Source organism: Piliocolobus tephrosceles, chromosome 18 (assembly GCF_002776525.5).
Source record: "Piliocolobus tephrosceles isolate RC106 chromosome 18, ASM277652v3, whole genome shotgun sequence".
NCBI classification, from domain to species: Eukaryota; Metazoa; Chordata; class Mammalia; order Primates; family Cercopithecidae; genus Piliocolobus; species Piliocolobus tephrosceles.
In genome coordinates, this window is record NC_045451.1 from 48,537,557 (window position 1) to 48,550,919 (window position 13,363).

The 13,363-nt window shown below is 37.5% G+C and overlaps 1 protein-coding gene across 1 annotated transcript in view; it reads right to left on the minus strand.

Annotated features, from left to right (window-relative positions):
- Positions 1 to 13,363, minus strand: part of ASXL3 (ASXL transcriptional regulator 3) — a 141,372-nt gene that overhangs the window by 16,326 nt on the left and 111,683 nt on the right. The gene's annotated exons all lie outside the window — the stretch shown is intronic.

Consider the following 13,363-nt stretch of genomic DNA (forward strand, 5'->3'; position numbering starts at 1 on the left):
GGCATTTATGAAGGTGTGAAGATGCTTTCAAAAGGCCTGGCAAACTGTAAACTCAACTAGATCTTCAAAGATTTCCTCTTACTTCCACATATAGAATTCATATATCCTAAACACTAATTATAATTACCTGAAAACACACTTAGAAATTTCTTATCCTCATTTTTTTATTTGTTTTTGATCTTCTCTACACTCCGTTTTCACCTATTGAAATACTATCACTCTTTTAAAATTTAAGTCAAATAATGCCTTCATGAATGTTTCAGCTGAATCGTCATTCAGGAGCAAAGGAGAATATTGAACATAAAAAGCAAGTATATTATCTTAAAGTGGATAATAACTAATCAAAGCCAGCAAAGAGAGACACTGAGAACAAATGCAAGATATGCTGATTGTTGACGCTGTGGCATCTACAGGGAGGCCACAGATTCGAGATCGTGAGGGTCTTCATTTAAGATGGCACTGGTAACCACACTAAAATATTCAATACACTTGAAAATTTTCAGGCAACATTTCATTTATTCATTGATTTATTGCTTATTCATGCTCAATTATTTCATCTTATTCAACAGAAACTTGTTAAGCCACTCATATGAACCTATGTGCAGGGCACATGTATGGCGGCTGGAAATTCACTGGCAATAAAGAAAAATACACTGTATTTATATTCTGAATATATTGTACATAGAACAGATACTTTTGGTCCTTGTATGCCCTTTTCACCCACCTGGGTTCAGCATGACTGATGTACAGTTACATCACCATGTCAATGTCCCACCTCATAGATTTACCAAAGCTCTGATATATGAATGAATAAATGTCTCAGCTTCCCCATCCTTTGACTGGACAACTCTCGGACACTATCCTCTGCAGTGTGGTTTATGCACTCAACCAAATGGATGCTGTTTGGTGCTATTTTCCCAATGGCTAGAATACATGGATCTGGGAACTAAGGGACAGAATGAAAAAACCTTTGCACTATCATTCCCAAACAACCACTTGCAGACTGCATACATTCTGTCCCCATAGCTCTAGCCTCTGTGGGATTGGAAGTCCAGGTTCCCAGCAGGGAATCACTTTTATTAGAGTAGGGTTTCTCAAGATTGGCACTGTTGTCATTTGGGGCTAGATAATTCTTTTTAGTGGGGGCATGTCCTGTGTAACGTCGGATGTTTGGCACCATCCCTGGACTCTACCCAGTAGATCCCAGGAGCAATTCCCTATTAGATGTAACAACAAAAAACATCTCCAAACACTGCCAAATGTCCCATGGGGGCAAAATCATCCCTAGTTGAGAACCACTGCACTAGCGGATAATGTAAGGGCCCCATTGTAGCCAAAGCTTTGTCTAGTTACTTTGTATTACTCATGCTGTTGGACCAGTAGGCAAAGAAAGGAGACAGGATAATCAATGAACCCTAACCATCATGAGGAAATAAGACTGCTACAACAGGGAAGGGATGAACAGAAGGGTGTTGGGAATGCTGGGGATTCCCTGGGACATCTCTTGGTGTTATTCGTGCCTGGTGATTGACAACCTGACAGGGCAAGACAACCAATGGCTCAAACTCCTCAGGAATGGTGGTCGGGGTCACTTCTAGAAGTGCTGACTAAGAGTGAGAAAATCAGAAATGAGTATCAAAGGAGGGAGATGATGAGCTCCAACCACATCCTTAAAACCAGCTTGAGACTGGCACAGCCTATAGCTGATCCACTAACCGTCTGGTCATAAGTCTTATTATTTTCATTTTTGTCTTCTTTCCAATATATTAGTATTATGACCAGTTACTTTTTAAAGAGTTAAAGACAGAGGGAGCTTAATGTGAGGCACAAGATCTGAGTGGTACAAGAGGAAGTCTACACCAGACATTTCTGATACTCCACTTTATATCATCTTGGCTACATGAGTACAGAGTAAAGAGGGTAAACAGTTGAATCCACTACAGTTGAATTCACTTAGGTCCAACCTAAGCCTGTAACACTCTAAGACTTTCTCTGAAGCAAAAAGAACTTCAAGTTCCCCTGCAGGTACAGCCTGGAGATGCAGTTTGTCCCTGGGTGCAACTCCCAATTTATTAGAGACAACAGACTGGAGAAAAATGCTTCAGTGTCCTGCTGTCCTCCTGTGGAACAGTTTCGTGGCTCATTCTACACATTTTCTCCAATAAATGAGCCACAGTTGTCCAAAGGGCTTCTCTCCTCCCTGTCTCACCCTATTTAACACCTGGCTTTGGCTCTAAAATGATCTGTCCTCCAGTTCTTGTTCCAGTACTGTTTCAGGAGGGAAAAGGTGAGGAGGTTCCTAAGTAAGACACTGAACCTAAAGAGCTTGGGCTTTATGCTTTACATGGCAGCAGCCCAGTAAACGTACCACAGGCCCCAGGTTAGTCCAAGTTTCCCCCTCAGTTTACTCACGCATATTTATTACCTTTTTCAATGTAAGCCATAATGGTGGAAGGTTGTGAAGCGCCACTTTAGGCAATGGGAAATATCAAATTTTTGAAGCCAAGGAAAAAACCTAAAAGGTATGTGTTTAAAAACATGACTTTGGTAGCTGTGTAACAGAAGAGAGAAGGAAAAGTGAAACTGAGACATTGCTAGAAAGGGTATTGGAGTATTTCAGTAAAAGACTATGAAAGAAAGGCAAATCTGAGATATATTTATGACTGGGTGAAGGTCTTCAGGATTAAGAAGGTAAAGGCATTGGGAGAACATTTCAGGAGACATCAAAGTTGCTCAGGATGATTCTGGGAGATGGAGTGGATGAAATGATGGCCAACCTTGAGTACAAGTCTTTGAGAAATGTTATAAAGGAGTTTTAGTAAAGACAATAAGGGTGAGGACAAGATAGTCATATAAATGATATGCCTCTATGAAGTCTGAAATTTTTCTACAAATATTAACTTTGAATAGATGTCCTTGTGATTCCAGAGCCTTGAGAAAATGGCAACTCAATTTAGAAAGATTAAAAGGGGAAAGGTATTCATATCGTAAAGACAGATTTCAATTAAGACTAACAGGTGGAAGGCAAGTTCTCTGAAGAGGGAGAGAAAGTTACTCACTCTGGAGCACATGTATAGAAGGCACGGTGGATTAGAACTATTCTGCATTTGAGGACTTAGATTTTGCCTTATAAACTTCTATAGTAAGTATAACATTTAGCATCCTGCAGAGAGTAAACAAAAGTTTATTGTACTGCCCTTGCTTTGGGTAGTGAAGGATTTAAAGTTTAACTCCAATAGCTGATATACATACAGAAGTTGAGTTCCATATATCCTACCAAGCCAGGGGCATGGTGAGTAATTAAAATTTCAGCATAATTTTAAGATACAAATAAATACCAGATCCAGATTAGCTCTGACAGATTCTCCAGATCTCAGCACATGGAAATGCAAGGCAGTGTGACATAAACACACTCAAGAATATGAAAGCTAGCCCTGGAGGAAAATATTTTTATTTTAAAAGAGAAAAATAATTTTAACTGCCAGATCCCCAGGCTGTGACAGACAGTACAATTAAATACTAGTGCTGAATTTGATTTAGGAAATAAATGCCAATGAAATGTTTTAAATACACCATTAATTTTATGGGTTTTAAGAAATACTGTCCAAAAGATATATTTGAATGAACTGGAACGATAAACATTTCTGAAAGATTTATTCCCAAGCTATAATGCGTTTTCCTGATTACCCAAAATAGAAATGTTCATTCCCCAAATCACCTAACTCTCTTATAATGAAGTATCTAACTATTGATAAGTTATAGTTCCTATTTCATTGGCAGGAGAAAAATTCTGATCATAATCTTTGTTCCAAAGGAAAATAAACACTAAAAGAAAACTTACTCACATAGAGATCCTTTTACAAAGGTGTATACTCTTTCTTGGAAAGCATATCATGTGTCTTTGGTATGGACACTATTAACATACATTTTAAGGAATGGGTGCCAACTCGAATTCAAAGGGTTAAATAAACTGTCCTCCTTGCATATCATACAACGTTTGAAGAAGAATGCATGTTAATTCAGTGCAAGAATAGATTTACATTTAATAATAATCCTTTAAACCTCTACTTTCTAAACCACTGTTTTCTTTTTTTTATTATTATACTTTTTTTAAATTTTTTTATTTTTTTATTTTTTTTTATTATACTTTAAGTTCTAGGGTACATGTGCATAACGTGCAGGTTACATATGTATACATGTGCCATGTTGGTGTGCTGCACCCATCAACTGTTTTCTTATTTTGTGTTTCTTGCAAGTGATTCTAACTGCATGGTATGAGAGTTGCTGAGAACAGTGAGTGCTGGAGTTAGAAAGTGGCTAAATAATAATGGTGCACCGAGAAATACTAAGTAATCTGGACTTCATTCTACAGGAAACGAGGAGTCATTCAAAGTAAAGCCAAAACATGAAGAAAACATTCACCTTGAGTATGTGCAGGTAAGATGATTGCTGCTCTAGAGAGGGTATCAGGATGAGCCTCTCTAATAGAATTAAGGAGAGATATTTGAGCAGAAAGAAATGCAAAAGCAAGCCACACAGCCAGCTGGGAAATAGTTAGTCAAGCGAAGAGAATGTAAATGCAAAGGCCCTCAGCTGGGTCTTGCAAGGAGGCCCTTGGAGCTAGACAGCAGAAAGTGGGAGGAAGAGGAGCGAAGGGGACAGGATCACACTGGGCCTTGTCACCCACTGTACAGACTGCCTTCTCCCTCAAGGGGGCTGGAAAGCCTTTGGAGGGTGTTGGTCCAAAGAATGATAAGATCTGACATTTCCAAAGGTTAGCTCTGATTGCTGTGTTTAGAAAAATATTTAGAGTACTGCTGTCTAATAGCAATATAAAGGTGAGTCACATATGTGACTTCAATTTTTTCTACTAATCATGTTGGAAAAAAGAAAAGAAACAGGTAATTAACTTCAATAATGCATTTTCTTTAATCCAAACTATCCAAAATATTATTTCAACATATATTCAATATAAAATATTGTTAATGAGGTATTTTACATTCTCTTTGAAAACGAATGCTTCAATATCCAGTGTATCTTTTTAATAGCACATCTCACTTCATATTCTAGTGAGCCATATTTCTAGTGCTCAAAAGCCTCAAGTGGCTAGAGGCTACTGTACTAGACGGCATAGCTTTAGCAGATAAAGATCTACTGGGCACACTAGTATATAGAGTTTTCAATAATCCAGGAATAAAATGATAGTAGCTTGGACTGGGGTAACAGCACTGGAGGCAGCGTGAAATGGTTAGGTTCTGATTACACCCCGAAGATTGAGCCAGCATAATTTGATGATAGATTAAATGTGTGGTATGAAAGAGGGCAGGTGAGGATGATATCAAGAATTTTGGACTTAGGAATGAAAAGTAGAAAACTGCTAATTAGTTTTAAAAAGACAAGACTATAGGCAGAGGAGGTTTGTTCTAGCACTACATCAGGTGGAGATGCTGATTATAATTCCCAGTAGATGCCTTCGATCTGTTACTCCTACTACAGTGTAGAGGATGCCCTGGAAAAAGGCAAGACTAAGACAGGGATTTCTGTTAACCAGCATCAAGAGCAAGCAGAACCAACGATGACAAGTTTTCAGATTGTTCAGGCCGTGGAAACAGAGAGGAAGGAGAACATTCAAGAGAAGTATAAAAACCAGAATTGATGGCACTGAGTGATAACTGGGGTTGAGAAAGATGAGACAAAGATGTGGAAGGTGATTCCCAGGAATAAGGCTTGCTAACTGGGTAGAGGCTGGCATCAAACATGAGGACAGGAAAAGGCACAAGCGGGAAACAGTATTTAGAAATAGGAAATGAAGGCTTTGGATATGTTGATGTCAGTAACTGATAATAGGGCAAGATGCTCAATGGTAAATATTTTTCCAAATAGGAACGATTAGCAAATAAAGTGTAGTTGGAAACATGGGTATAGATGAGAACATTCGAAGAATATTGACCAAAAGAGAAGATGGCTTAAAGCAGAGTCCTGAGGAATACTAATGTAAAAGGAATGAGGAGGTAAAGTAGATCCTGTTAGGAAGACTAAGAAAAAGCAGAAAGAGGTAGGAAGAAAATCAGAGCAGGTGACATCATATTGATAGGTGTAAGGGAAGAATGTGCTTGCAGAAGGTGATCTGTATTGTAGACGTGCTAATATCTATCAAGCCTTTTAGCATTACTAAGGTAAACAGTGTGTGCAGTACACTATGTTAGCTGTTGTGTCCAATACAAAAATCAATAGGATCTTTAGAGCAACGGCAACCTAGACAGTGAGACACTAATCAGGAGTCTAATACAATATAAGAGAGTAATGAGCATATGAACTATCCTATGTTGTTATCATTGAGCCACTTATACTCTGCATGATTAAGCACCCAATGCCCCTGTAGTCTGCATCCCAGTACGAATAAAAGCCAGGGTACTGACTCTCTTTAAAAGGTAAACTTTAATTTTTTCCTTACCACTAAGTATAATTCAGATGGCCCAGGAGACTCTACAGATATGCTCAAGATTTATCCACAAGGGAAAATGTTATCCTTTAGAATAACATAAAGATAGGCATAAAAATGAAAGAAGGCTGTTAAGAGGGATGGATTCCCTAAAGGAGATAGATCAGCAGTATGCCAAAGACAATTTTGCAAATAAGTTTCCAAAGTTATTTCCAAAATTGCAGTAAGACAATATTACCAAAATTGTGTTTTGAAAACCAGGCATTTTAATAGATAAATCCATCTAAAAGAAATGCATTCTTCCATACAATAAATATAGGCTGCATGTACTAAATACGGTTAAGTAGTTTCATTTACTGTATTATCTAATACGCTAACATTTATTTTAAATCCTGAAGAATAAATTATACAGTATTTCCCAAACTTTTAAACTTTATAATCATCTCACAGGACAACCATCAGTATCTCATGGAACAACTATTCCCCAGAATATAGTTTGGGAACTGATGCAGTAAGAGTTGTAAAAATATCATTGACAGAAACAGCCAAACATGATAAACATGGGACAATGAATCTCCCCATGCTAGAGACTATATCCCTCTTTAACAAATGAATGTAAGTTTCTATTCTGAGAATATTGTGAGAACTAAGTATTCAGAATAAATACTGAAAAAATATTAAAGATGATGTAATAAACCTTAACCTACAAGCTTGAAAACCTCAAGTCAAAGCCACTGAAGGAAACAATTCTTTGCAACCACTGTCAAAAAAGTCCTAATATATGTAATAATTTTTTAAGTATTGTGATATAATCAAGACTATATCTACTCATATGAGGGCTAAATAAAAAATGTTATACAGGCATACCACAAAGACACGCAAATTCAGTTCCAAACTACAACAATAAAGTGAATGTTGCAAAAAAATTAGTCACATAAATTTTTTGGTTTCCCGGTACATATAAAAGCTATCACTATACTGTAGTCTATTAACTGTACAATAGCATTATGCTAAAAATCAATTTACATACCTTAATTAAAAATACATTATTTCTGAAAATGCTAACAATAATCTGAGCTTTCAGTGAGTCATAATTTTTTTGCTGGTGGAGGGTCTTGCATGGATGTTGGTGGCAGCTAACTGATCAGGGTGGTTGGTGGATGCTGAAGGTTTGGATGGCTATGGTAATTGCTTAAAATAAGCTGACAACAAAATTTGCTGCATTGATTGACTCTTTCTTTCCCAAAAAAAACTTATCTGTAGTATGTGATGCTGTTTGATAGCATTTTGCCCACAGCAGAACATCTTTCAAAATTGGAGTCAATCCTCTTAAACCCTGCCGCTGCTTTATCAACTAAGTTTATGAAATATTAGAAGTCCTTTGTTTTTACTTCAACGACGTTCATAGCATCTTAACCCAGAGTCAACTGCATCTCAAGAAACCACTTTCTTTACACATAAGAAGCAATTCCTCACTTATGAAAGTTTTATCTTAAGATTGCAACAATTCAGTCACATCTTCAGACTATACTTCTAATTCTAGTTCTCTTGCTATCTGCACCATATCTGCAGTGACTTCCTCCATTGAAGTCTTGAACTCCTCAAAGTCATCTATGAATATCAGAATCAACTTCTTCCAAACTCCTGTTAATGTTGCTATTTTGAACTCCTCCCATGAATCAGAAATGTTCTTAATGGCATCCAGAATGGTGAATTATTTCCAAAAGACTTTCAATTCACCTTGCCCAGAACCATCAGAGGAATCACTATTGATGGCAGCCACAGAAAATGCATTTATTAAATAATAAGACTTGAAAGTTGAAGTCTTATTCGATCACTCCTTGATCCATATGCTGCAAAATATGTATTGCATTAGTAATATGAAAACAACATTAATCTCCTTTTACATCTCCATCAGCTTCTTCAGTGAGCCAGTGCATTGTCAATCAGCAGTATATTTTGAAAAGGATATTTTTTTCTGAGCAGTAAGTCTCAACAATGGACTTACAATATTCAGTAAGCCATGTTGTAAACAGATGTGCTGTCATTCAGGCTTTACTGTTCCATTTACAGAGCAAAGGCAGAATAGATTTAGCATAATTCTGAAGGGCTATAGGATTTTCGGAATGGTAAATGAGCACTGGTTTCCACTTAAAGCCACCAGCTGCATTAGCACCTAACAGAAGGGTAAGTCTATCCTTTCAAGCCAGGCATTGACTTCTCCTCTCTAGCTATAAAAGCCCGATGGCATCTTTTTCCAATTCCATCTACATTGAAAATCTGTTGTTTAACACAGCCACCCTCATCAATAATCTTAGCTAGGTCTTCTGAATAACTTGCTGCGGCTTCTACATCAACCACTGCTGTTTCATCTTGCACTTTTAGATTATAGAGATGGCTTCTTTCCTTAAACCTCATGAGTTAATCTCTGTTAGCTTCCAAGTTCCCTTCTAGCATATCTTCACGTCTCCAAGCTTTCAGAGAATAAAAAAGAGTTAGGGGCTTGTTCTATATTAGGCTCTGGCGTAAAGGAATATTGCGGCTGATTTGATCTTCTATTCAGACCACTAAAACTTCCTCCGTATCAACAATAAAGCTGTTTCACTTTCTCATCATTTGTGTGTTCAGAGGAGTAGCACTTTTAATTCCCCTCAAGAACTTTTCCTTTCCATTCACAACTCAGTTAATTATTTGGTGCAAGAGGCCTAGCTTTCGGCCTATCTCAGCTTTCAACATGCCTTCCTCACTAAATGTAATCATTTCTAGTTTTCGATTGAAAAGTGAGACGTATGCAACTTTTCCTTCCACCTGAACTCTTAGAGGCCATTGTAGGGTTATTAATTGGCCTAATTTTAATACTGCTCTGTCTTAGGAAATAGGGAGGCCTGAAGAAAGGGAGAGAAATGGGAGACGATTGCTCAGTGAACAGTCAGAACACATTTATGGACTAAGTTCACTGTCTTATAAGGGCATGGTTTGTGATACCCCAAAACAAATACAATAGTAAAAAAGATCATTGATGATACATCGCCATATATATAATAGTACATTATCATATTTTAATATTGAAATATATAATTATAATAAAAATGCTTGAAATATTATGAGAATTACCAAAATGTGACACAGACACACAAAATGAACACATGCTGTAGGAAAAATGGAACGGTGCCCATAGACTTGCTCAGTGCAGGGTTGCCTCCAACTTTCAATTTACCAAAAAACACAGTATTTGTGAAGTGCAATAAAGCAAAGTAAATTAAAACAAGGTAAGCCTACATAGCTTTCATCCTTCCTCCAAGTAAGTTTTAAAAGTATGCGTGGAATCAAGCAAAAGTGAACACAAAGTAAATTTCAGAGAGAAAATATTACTGAACAAAGCAGCACTTAGATGGAAATGTGGAAGGCTTTTTGTCATTATTGTTACGATGGCGTTTTAAAGATGTAATAAAAGCCTGTCTTCCTCTAAGCTGTCCTTTTCTCCTACTTACTGCTTTTGTGATACGTGTATATATGTACATCTCTGTATCCATCTATACATATATATACATATGTACTTTAATATACATACATGGAACATGCATACACATTTATGCAATTATCTATATACACACACACATATATGTATGTGTGTACATATAATTTTTTCTTTTTCCTTTGCAAATAGAATTTTTAGCCAATCCAACCACTTGGCCAAAATAATGGTCTCCTTTCAAGTGGAACCTTTTGCTGTTCTCAAGAGAATGAGAACTATCCTCCTGATCCCACCACATGACCCGTCTAAATTTCCAAATCAGCAGAGGAGATAATCTATCAGATGTTGGGGAGGCTATTCCTTAGAATAAGACTGTAGGAAAGCAATTTCTTAGGCCCCAATTAAGGAAAGAAAACAATTCTCTTGTTCTAAGAGAAAAGGGTTTTCTTATAATTGCTGCTAAGGATTTCAGCATATATAATCAGGAAAGCCGTATCTGAGGGATGTATGCAATGTTAAAAGCAAATGAAACAAGGAGAATATTAATATTGATTCCTGAAAGGTTTCAGGTATTCAGTTTCAACTACTGTGCTTACATGAGATCTCCCTTAAGCTTTCATGCAATATTAGTTAAAACAATAATTATTTTCCAATGATACTATTCTACAGTTTAAAATTCTGACACCTTTTCTAAGAATCAATCCGTTTTCATATTCCAAAGACAGGAACTGCTATTAAAGTGCTATAATTTCTGATTCTTCAGCAGCCTGCTCAGAAGAGATGTAGCCTGTGGCAAAATCAGTAAAAATAACTGAAATAAAGACATCTAAAGGCAAAAATAAAGCCTCTGACAGATCACGCTTTCATCAGCTTCTCCACAATTAGAGAAGTGTTTGATGCTCACAGTATATCTACTTCATGACAAACTTGTGGAGGACCTTTGGCCACATCTTGGGACATTCTGCTGGGCCTCGATGAGAAGTGATGTTTTCAAAATTGGAACAAGTTGTAGCAAATATGAGAATGTGTATGTTTTAAAAGAGAGCCTTTTATAATTGTATTTTATTTAATGTTCCCTCTGTGTGTAGCAGAGCGAGGGGGTGGGGGGGGGGAACTTCCAATGTACCCAGTCATGAATACTAATGTTTTATTTAGTGAAACTCAAGCTCATGTTCTTGTATAGATAAAATAAGGTTATGTTATACTGTAGTGGGAATCAATGAATCACTGTTTCCATTTGTAATACACTGAACAGCTGTGTTTAAGTGACTATCTATTAGTCATTCCCACTTAACAAACATTTCACAGCATCTACTATGTGTCAGGAACTGTGAAACAGACAGACAGCTTCTGCTGCTCCAAGAGCCTTGCACCTAGAGTGGTAAAGGGTAAAATGTCCTTTTTAATGGCATGGGGCATACCTAGAGAAGGAAAGGACGCTATGAGAGTCCTCGAGTCTGGGTATCTAACATATCTTTAATTCCCCCTTGTAGCCTGGTAATATCTATGCCAAAAGGTAACTGTCTTATCCTCTCCTCCCCTTTAACATTGGCCCTGATCTACTTCTTCTTCCATAAAAACGACAACAACAATAATGAAGACTATTATTAACTGAGTGCCTTCAACAACCCTAAAGATGAGTACCTTAGTCTGTCTGGTCTGCAATAAAAAAGTACCATAGACTGGGCAGCTTATAAACAACAAAAATTTATTTCTCACTCCTATAGAGGCCAGAAAACTCAAGATTAAGGTATCAGCAGATTCAGTGTCTGGGGAGGGTCTGTTTCTTGACTCACAAATGATGTCTTCTTGCTGTTGCCTCCATGGTGGAAGGGACTAGCTAGATTTCTGGTGTTTCTTATAAGAGAATTAATCCCTTTCATGAAGACTCCGTCCTCATGATCTAATCATCTCCCAAAGTTCCACCTTCTAATAACATCACTATGGGAGTTAGGATTTCAACATATAAATTATGAGGAAACACACACTTTCAGACTCTAGCAGTAGGTAAGCAGCAAAGTAGGATTTGACTCTCTAAAATAATACCTTTTCCATTATACCACATGACTTTCTTTAGTTCACATGCAGGCATTCATTCTTCCATTGAAAATGTTCATGTGCTAGATGCTGGAAATACAACAATGAACAAAGAAAGGCATGTTCCCGTTTTATCAAGTTGTAACTATAAATTGTGTTAAGGTCTCTGAAGAAAACAGAAGTACAAGAAGGGAAAATTCTGGGTGCATGCATGTGGAGGAAGGACTCTCCAAGGCATTTACTTCTAAGCAGAGTTGTATGTGAAGGAAGGGCAGGAAAGAGCCTTAGGGTAAGGGCAGAAGGAAAAGCAACCACAGCTCTGAAAAGGGAGGTAAGGAGTCTTGTTATGAAGGGAAATGATGCGAGAGTGTGGTAGCTGAAGGACTGTGTGGCATCACAATTGTTGCTGCTGTCTCCTCCTGTTTTATTTTTTGGATGGATATTCTTAGCTAACAAGAATCCACTCTCCATGGTTCAGTTTCATTTGTGAACTATGAATAACAAACTAACTTCCCAGAGTTTTTTGTGAGGATTAAATGAATAAATATATGTAAAATATTTTGAATAGTGCTAGCTTAGACAAAGTTCTCAGTAAGCTGAGATATAATATTTATTATTTGGTAGGAGGTGTAGCAGACATACTCTAGGAGCCCCTGATGAGTCACACACTTGTAGAATTGCTTATAGCCAATAGAAAATGGAGGAGGTAATGGGCTATCACTCCCTTGATTTTTTATATTATATGAAATGTCATCTTAGCCAAAAGGGGCAGAAATATTCTCCTGCTGGCCTTGAAGAAGCAAAACAACAACAACAGCAACAACAACAACAACAAAACAGATTGTAAACTGCCTAAGTGGGTAGCCTTTAAGAGCTGGGGGCTTCAGCCCCACCACTGTAAGAAAATGAATTCTGCCAGCAACTTGCATGAGCTGGGAAGAGGACCCCATGCTGCAGTTAAGAATATAGATGTCATTGCTTTGATTTCATCATGTTAACGCCCAGAGCAGAAGAATCAGCAAAGCTGTGCCCAGACTCCTGACCATGAAAACTAACCTAACTTACTCTCAACCCATAGAGATAACAACGGCATGCTACTTTAAGCTGATAGATGTGTCGTAATTTGTTACACAGCACAGAAAACTAATACAGGGAAGGTGAGAACAACTCACTTGGTTGCTACTCCTTTCTTTATCAGTTGAGAGACAAAATTATATGCGTACATGAGCTGGGTGTGTTTGAGTGTGTGGGATATGGGTTTATGGGATACATAATAAGGGACTTCCCACAGCACTAAAAGCCAAAGAAGACAGATTAGAAAGAGCAGACTATAATCTCCATGAAGGCAGGGATTTGCACAGCATGACAGATTAGGAACTAAATTAATGTTGAAGGAACTCGTTTGGCCA